At 38.1% G+C, this 7,727-nt stretch overlaps 1 pseudogene; it reads left to right on the top strand.

Annotated features, from left to right (window-relative positions):
- Positions 1-1,139: 1,139 nt before the first annotated feature.
- On the top strand, positions 1,140-2,392 carry LOC148565174 (uncharacterized; annotated as a pseudogene).
- The last annotated feature ends 5,335 nt before the right edge of the window (positions 2,393-7,727 follow it).

Here is a 7,727-nt window from a genome sequence, read left to right as displayed (position 1 = left end):
ATTTTGGATCGGATCGAATGGAATCAAACATTAATATTTTTGGACGTATAATCTGATCCAATTCTACAATTTTCGGATCAATCTATTTTTTTTTTTAATTGATTTTTATTTCATATATATATATATATATATATTTGGATCGGATCGAATGGAATCAAACATTGATATTTTTGGACGTATAATCTGATCCAATTCTACATTTTTCGGATCAATCTGTTTTTTTTTAATTGGTCTTTATTTCATATATATATATATATATATATATATATATATATTTGGAAAGGATACTTTTTTTTGAGTTATACGTCGGTCTTTCACTATTTCGAGGCGTCTGACAGCTCGTCCTAGAATTGAAATATTCTCGAAAACTCGAATCCAAGTGTGATACTTGTAAAAAGGACTCCGATACTCAAGTTAGTAAAGAATCACTTAAGAGAATGAGTGTATAATCAGTGAAGTAATATTGAATGCTCTGCCCCATATCGTCAGCCTTTACCCCGATTTATAGTTTGATCGAGGCTGATTTATTCGTCGGTTGGTGCCGAGATCTTCGTAGCCGACGTCAGGGCAAGATTTTGGGGAAGAGGTTTGTTAGGATAGAGTTTGGTTATGTTGAGGGGTTTGATTTGATCTTAATTTTATTTAGTTTGACCGAGGCATAATCTGGTTTTTCTGACGTATACGGGATACGGTACATAACCCCCAAACTTGACTTGGAAAACGTAGTTTAGCAAGTTGAGCTTTCCTCGTGTAGTTATATCACGGTTGTTTGAACAAAATATCTTAGCCCCCAAACTCAACGCATGATATTGCAGTTTCAAGTTTGGGTTTTTTTTTTTTTTTTGAAATAAGGGTAAAAAATGAGGTTTAATAATTTCCCACCTTGTTACTTGGGCTGCATTGAATTTTTGTTTGTCTATGTGAAATGCGGATCATTTTTGGGCATGTGAGCAGTTTCAATTGGAACTTCCCACTAAATTAGTGGGTTGTAATTATGCTTTAATGCCATTTCTTTCTTGGAAAGAACCACAATGCACAGATCAAGTCAGTTTTGCGTAGGTGGAGAAAACGACATGGCTTTGAAAGGTTAGTCTTCTCAACTTGTTGTCCCTGTCTGTGTTTTGTTTTTCTTCGACATAATGGTTAGAGAAAAAGAAAAGGAAAAAGACAAAGTGAAAGTAGTTGAAGTAAAGAAGGAAAATCCGTACCACCACTGGGTGCATGTGGATGTGAAGACTCGTGCTTCGTCTTATTCTGACGCCGAGTCACCTCGTGAGCTATAAGCTCTGAAGCTTGTAAAAGATGGCTCTAGGGTTAGTATTGAGATTCTCCCTTGCACTAGCGAGGAGAGAGTTTGGGAGGGATGAGGGGATTGGGAGTATTTTTACATCTACACCCCTTATTTTACTAAGTTATATGTGAATTTTTCGTTTTCTAATTTTGAATGTAAGGTGTTGACCCAGCTTAACTGTGCTCCTTCACAGTTGCAGGTGGATGAGTTCCTCATCTGAATACTTCTCGGCTTCAATCTTTTTGCATAAAAAAAGGAAAAGGGTGGTAGTGGTTCTGGAGTGGTGAAAGAGGCTAGTAGGGATGCTGCACAGTCTACTGTTCGACCTGCTGCATCTTTGAAGAAGAAGAGGGGTGAGTCAGATGGGTCTCTGGAGGTTTATCTGAGGGAGAGAAGGAGGTTGTTGTGGATGACAGATCGGTATTTGAAAGGCAGAAGAAACTCCATGGTTTTATTGAAGGTGTGAATCCGCAGTCACTTTGAAGTGATCAGTTCCCTATCGTTGAGCTTGCTGACAAGGTTTCCCACTATCCTGGGGACATGCGGCTTACTCGTCGAACTGGTATGGAAGGGATGGGGAAGTTCATCCAGGGTAGTGGCTTTTTTGCTTTATGAACTCATCTGCGATATATATATTCATCATTGTTTATTTCTGCTATATAGATTGTGGCTTCGCGTTTATTATGTGTTGGTCGTGCGACCGAGTTGTTGGGAGTAGAGCAGCAATCCTCCATGGACAAGGTCGGCGGCCTAGAGCGATCTATGAAGGAGAAAGAGGATGTGATCGTTGATGTGAATGCGAAGATGAAGCACGAGGAGGAGGAGAATGCGAAGCTTCAGGATCAAATTCGGCTTCTTTAAGCCGAAATTAAAGAAAATGATAAGACAAAAGGTGAAATGACATCCCGCATTCATGAACTGGAAGAAGAGGGGTTGGAAATGTTTGCTGCAGTTTTTGACCGAGCTATTAGTCAGGTTACACTGTTTTCACCTGAGTTTGATGTGAGTCAACTTGATGTGACCAAAATTGTTATTGATGGCAAGTTGGTTGAAGACGAGGCGGGTGAGGAGCACGATGAGAATGTTCCTCCCCCCTCTTGAAGAAATTTGAATATTTGTAATTTTTAGAATCTTTATTTTGTAACTTATGAATTCGGTATCCGATGTTATATCGATTGTTTTTTGTGAACTGCTCATCCGACTTGTAATGTCGGTTTGACTTTTTTTAAAAAGTTTCATCTGTGAATGCATGCTTGTGAATGTTGTTTCCAACTTGATTTTTTGTTGGTTTAAATGTTTGAGTAGATACGTAAATGTAGTGAATAAAAAATCAGAAAAGAATACATTTTTATTCATATGAAAAAGATCTCTTAGTTTTGCAAGGTGTGAAATGGTCGGCCTTGTTAAAACCTGTCCGAGAAAATTCCTCCTTAGGAAAAAATCCTCGTGATCAGGAAAAAGAGTACTTGTCCACTCCATCTTGTTTACAAGGAAAAGTAAACTATAATAGAACTTCAGAGATGAAATGTTCCAAGTGTTAGGCAGGGCTGTTCCATCCAGCATTTCGAGACAATAAGCTCTTTTTCCATGCCCTGGGGTTTCCGAATTTCTTCTATTTGCCTTAACACCAAGTCTCCTTGTTTCAGAGTTCTCGGTCACACTTTCTTGTTATACTGCCTTTGCATAGCCAATTGCATGGATCTTTGTCTGAGCTCGGTTAGGCATCATTCTTTGTTTATTGTATCAATCTCAGCTAATCTGGCTTCCATAATGGCATTTTTGTCAAAGTATTTGGTCCGAGTTAACCCCTGACCAACTTCTATGGGAATCATGCAGTCCGTGCCGTATACTAATTGGAACGGGCTTTCCTTTGTTGTGGATTATGGTGTTGTGTTATAGCTGATGCCAGGGCATTTTGACAAATTTCACTAACCTTTTCTTTATGGTTTTAGGGTAGTTTCATGTATTTTCTTAGGAAATAAGCAAGTTTTGGGTAAATAATCACATACATCTTGATTCAAGCAAACATTGTGAATTTTACATGATTTCATGAGAATTATGCATGAATTAAATGACAAAATTGAATGATGCATGTCTCATAACTTGGATTAGAGCTTTGATGCACTTTATTGCTTGATTTCAGGACAAAGGAAGCAAGGAAGAACCACGTTAGTAGCCACGTTAGTCTAGCTAACGTGACCACTAACGTGGAATGGAGGCTAGCTTGTAACGTTAATGAGAAAAGTGATCGCCATTAACGCCTTCGTGAGCCATCATAGCCCACGTTAGTTGCCACGTTAACTATGTTAACGTGGAAGCTAACGTGGAAGAGAAGTAGAACTCCAACGTTAGTGGTAAAAGTAAGTGCCACTAACGTTCCAAAGTGGCAGCTAGCCGCATTAAGAGTCACGTTAACTCAGTTAACGTGAACTCTAACGTGGATGAGGAAGATAATGCCAACGTTAGTGACACTCACCTTTGTCACTAACGTTGGACTAAGCTCATATTTGCCACGTTAAGAGTCACGTTAACCTAGTTAACGTGGACTCTAACGTGGAGGGAGCAAGGAATCACCAACGTTAGTGACACTCACCTTTGTCACTAACGTTGGATTAAGCCACTATGAGCCACGTTAGTTTCCACGTTAATTACATTAATGTGGAAGCTAACGTGGAGAAGAGGGATGATGAGCCAACGTTAGTGACACTCACCTTTGTCACTAACATTGGAGATGGCTATCAATACCACATTAGAAGTCACGTTAATCTAGTTAACGTGAACTCTAACGTGGAAAGTAGGGGCGTTTTGAAGCGTTAGTGACAAAGGTAAGTGTCACTAACGCTCTCGAAGATTTGGGAAGCCTACGTTAAAGGCCACGTTAACTATACTAACGTGAACTCTAACGTAGGGAGAAAGGGGTACTCTCAACGTTATTGGAAAAGGTAAACCCCAGTAACGTTTGCGAAGGGCCAAGAAGCAACGTTAGTGGTCACATTAGTGCCACTAACATTGAAGTTAACATGGACCATTTTTTGGGTTAGGAACGTTAGTGAAAAAGGTGATTGTCACTAACGTTCTCGACCCCATAGTTTCACTTAACGTTAACACCACTAACGCCCCAAGCTAAAGTCCATACCTACTGCACACTTTTTCTGCAAGTAAAGCTGAGCCCACTGAAGAAGATAACTGCTTCAACTCAAGATCCAAAGGCCCATATCCAACACCTGAAGAAGCAACTAGAAGATCAGAAGAATAGTATAAATAGGGAGAACTTTGAACTAGAAAGAAGCTTTTGGGCATTATTAGAATTACTCTCTGTATTTTTTACTTTCTCTGCAACTTCTAGTTTAACTTTTCAGAATGCATTCTCCATCTTTGTTTTCCATTCCCAGAGCTATGAACAACTAAACCCCTTTCATTGGGTTAGGGAGCTCTGTTGTAATTTGATGGATCAATAATAGTTTTCATTATTCTTCTTCTTTCTTTTCTCTTGACTTTACTAGAAAGCTTTCAATCTTTACCCAATTGAGTAGTTATCTTGGAAAAGAAGCTATTCATACTTGGATCTCTTCGGAACCTTGGAAGAGGAATGAAGAGATCATGCTAGAAATGCTTTCTCATGTTGGACCAAATTGGGGTTTGGATGGATATAGTGACATATAATCCTACCAACATTTTGATTTGGAAATACATGTGGTATAATTAGTGACCATACCTCATCTCTTCTCATGAGCAATTGGACCAAGGAATTGGCTATTGATCAAGATTTGAAAGATTGAATTACCAAGGAATTGGAATTCAATCACTTAAGATTGCCAAGGAGATCAATGAATGCATTGATTGAGGAAGAGATGAAAATGAACTTGATCCGGAGGATGCAACATCTCCTAAGCCCGATGAACTCCCCATTTCTGATCTTACCCATTCTCTTTAATTTCTGCCAATTACTTTTATGATCATCTTCCCCATTCCCATTTAAGATTCTGCAATTTATTTTCCGTCATCTATTTTCTGCTCTTTATTTCCAGCATTTACATTTTCTGCTATTTACTTTCTCACCATTTAATTTCCTGCAACTCTCAAACCAAATTCTGCTTAGCTCAACTAGAACATTCCTCCAATTAAAGTTGCTTGACCAATCAATCCCTGTGGGATTCGACCTCACTCTTTTGTGAGTTATTACTTGATGACAATTCGGTATACTTGTCGAGGGAAATTTGTTGAGAGACAAGTTTCCGTGCATCAAGTTTATGGCGCCGTTGCCGGGGATTAATTATGATTAACAAACTACTGGTTGGTTGATTACCTAGATTAGACATTTTCTTTTGTTTTGTTTTATTCATGTAATTACTTTAGTTCTTTATTTTCTATGCTCTCTAACTGTTTGTGTTAATGCCTCACCAAGAAGCCCCTGTTCGTGACAGCTCTGGCTCTTGGTGATTTTGTTATTAATACAACAGTTTCTTTTACTTAGCTTCTTTTCAAATAAAATTGGCATATGATCACATTCTAAGTTTGGTGTTGCCCTGCAACATTCTGTTTTCAATCTTTCTGGATACTTGCATCAATTCCAAGAGAAAGTGTCACACTAAGTTTGGTGTGTCATTTATTTTTCTATGCAATGTATCCAGCAACACCACTTATTTGTATAATCATAATGTCTGTGCTTCTTTGGCCTGCAGTGTTATCCTTAATCTTTGCTTGCTTAATCGCATACATCACTTACATTTCAGTATGTAAAACGTTCATGACCCACCATAGACCCCACCACCACTATTTTATTTGCTGCTTGAAGACAAGCAATTAGTCTAAATTAGTATGGAAAGGGAGAAAAGTAGGAAAAAAAGGGCAACAACAATGAAGATGAACTACAAGGTGGTAAAGTTCCTTTTTCCTCACACTTATTTCCAGTACATTCAATTGCATGATTGTCTTCTAATTTCCTTGTATGTATGTGTGCTTGCTCCTTATGAATAAGCATAGTTTAATTTTTGAATTACGATATGTTGCTGTGACATTATGATTGCCATCTTGAAGTTTTGTGAGTCCAAAGCAATGTAGTTTCATGATCATAAACAAACAAGGTCATTTAAGAAGAAGTTAGCATGAGCATATAAGTATTGGGATGCTAGCATGACTATTGTTGCTCAATTGCATTTGAATATATTTAATTGATGTTTTCATCTAGGAAATTTTATAAAATTTTTGAAATCATGAAAACTTTGAAAAAGTAATTGCAAATAAGGCATGAAAAAAAAAGGGAGAGGATGGGAAAGCTGAAGGCTCGGAGTACCAATGATAATTCAATTGTTAAGTGCTTGTGGTGTTTACGTATCAAGCAAAAAGCTTGAAAACAAAACATTTAGAGTCAAGGCTAGGCTCAAGTGCAAAAGCACTCCCTCAAAGATCAAGGCTCTGAGCATCAATGATTAGAGAGTCAAGAAGACAAGAAAACGAAATGAGCTAAAAGAGTCCTCTGATTAAATGCTTGTGGTGCTTATGTACCAAGTGGTAATACTTGAAAACAAAGCATTTAGAGTCGTAGCTTTCAAATCATGGTGCAAAGCACCTAAGAAGATAAGATAAAAAGAGAATGAAAAGCTTGTTCAAGAAAGAAACATATAGAAAAGATTTCATAAAATGAGCTAGATAGAGGCATCAATCATCTGAAGTTCTTTTGTGATTATTTCATGCATAGAAAGCTAGCTGACCATGAACATTACACTGCTACTCTTCTTACCTTGGATTGTCAAACCTTATTGCATTATTCTCTTCTTGCTTGGGGACAAGCAAGATTTAAGTTTGGTGTTGTGATGCCAGGGCATCATGGCCTATTTTTCTATGCTTTTTCAGTAGATTTTAATTCAGTTTTCATACAATTTCTGTTGATAAAGGAGCAAAAGTATAAAAAATCTCTGCATGAAACAAAATCTCAAGCATAGGTGAATTTTAGCTAATATACAGGGTAAATATGATGAAATAGATCACACTAAGTGAAGTTTTGATTTTGGACATTATTAGCACACTTAGTATAATGAAGTTTGTCTTGTATGTTACTTTGATACACTTTGTTTGCTTGATTTCAGACCAAAAGAAGCAGGGAAGAGCCACGTTAGTGGCTACGTTAGCGCCACTAACGTGGCCATTAAAGTGGAAGGAAGGAAAGCTTGGAAAGTTAGTGAGAACGTTAACGCCACTAACGTTAGCAAAAGGCAAGAAGACCCGCGTTAGCAACCCCGTTAGCTCCACTAACGTGGGCATTAACGTGGAAGAAAAGAGAAGCCCCAACGTTAATGAGAAAGTTAATGGCATTAACTTTGAAGAAGGAGCAGCGTTATTGGCAAGTGAGTGCCAATAACGCTAGCGAAGCAAAGGAAGACCCATGTTAGCTTCCACGTTAGTTACATTAACGTGGGAACTAACGCGGAAGGAAAGG

This window comes from Arachis ipaensis, chromosome B5 (genome assembly GCF_059453495.1).
Source record: "Arachis ipaensis isolate K30076 ecotype BB chromosome B5, ASM5945349v1, whole genome shotgun sequence".
NCBI classification, from domain to species: domain Eukaryota; kingdom Viridiplantae; phylum Streptophyta; class Magnoliopsida; order Fabales; family Fabaceae; genus Arachis; species Arachis ipaensis.
The sequence above is the reverse complement of the archived record's forward strand: the minus strand, read 5'-3'. Positions and strand labels throughout refer to the sequence as shown.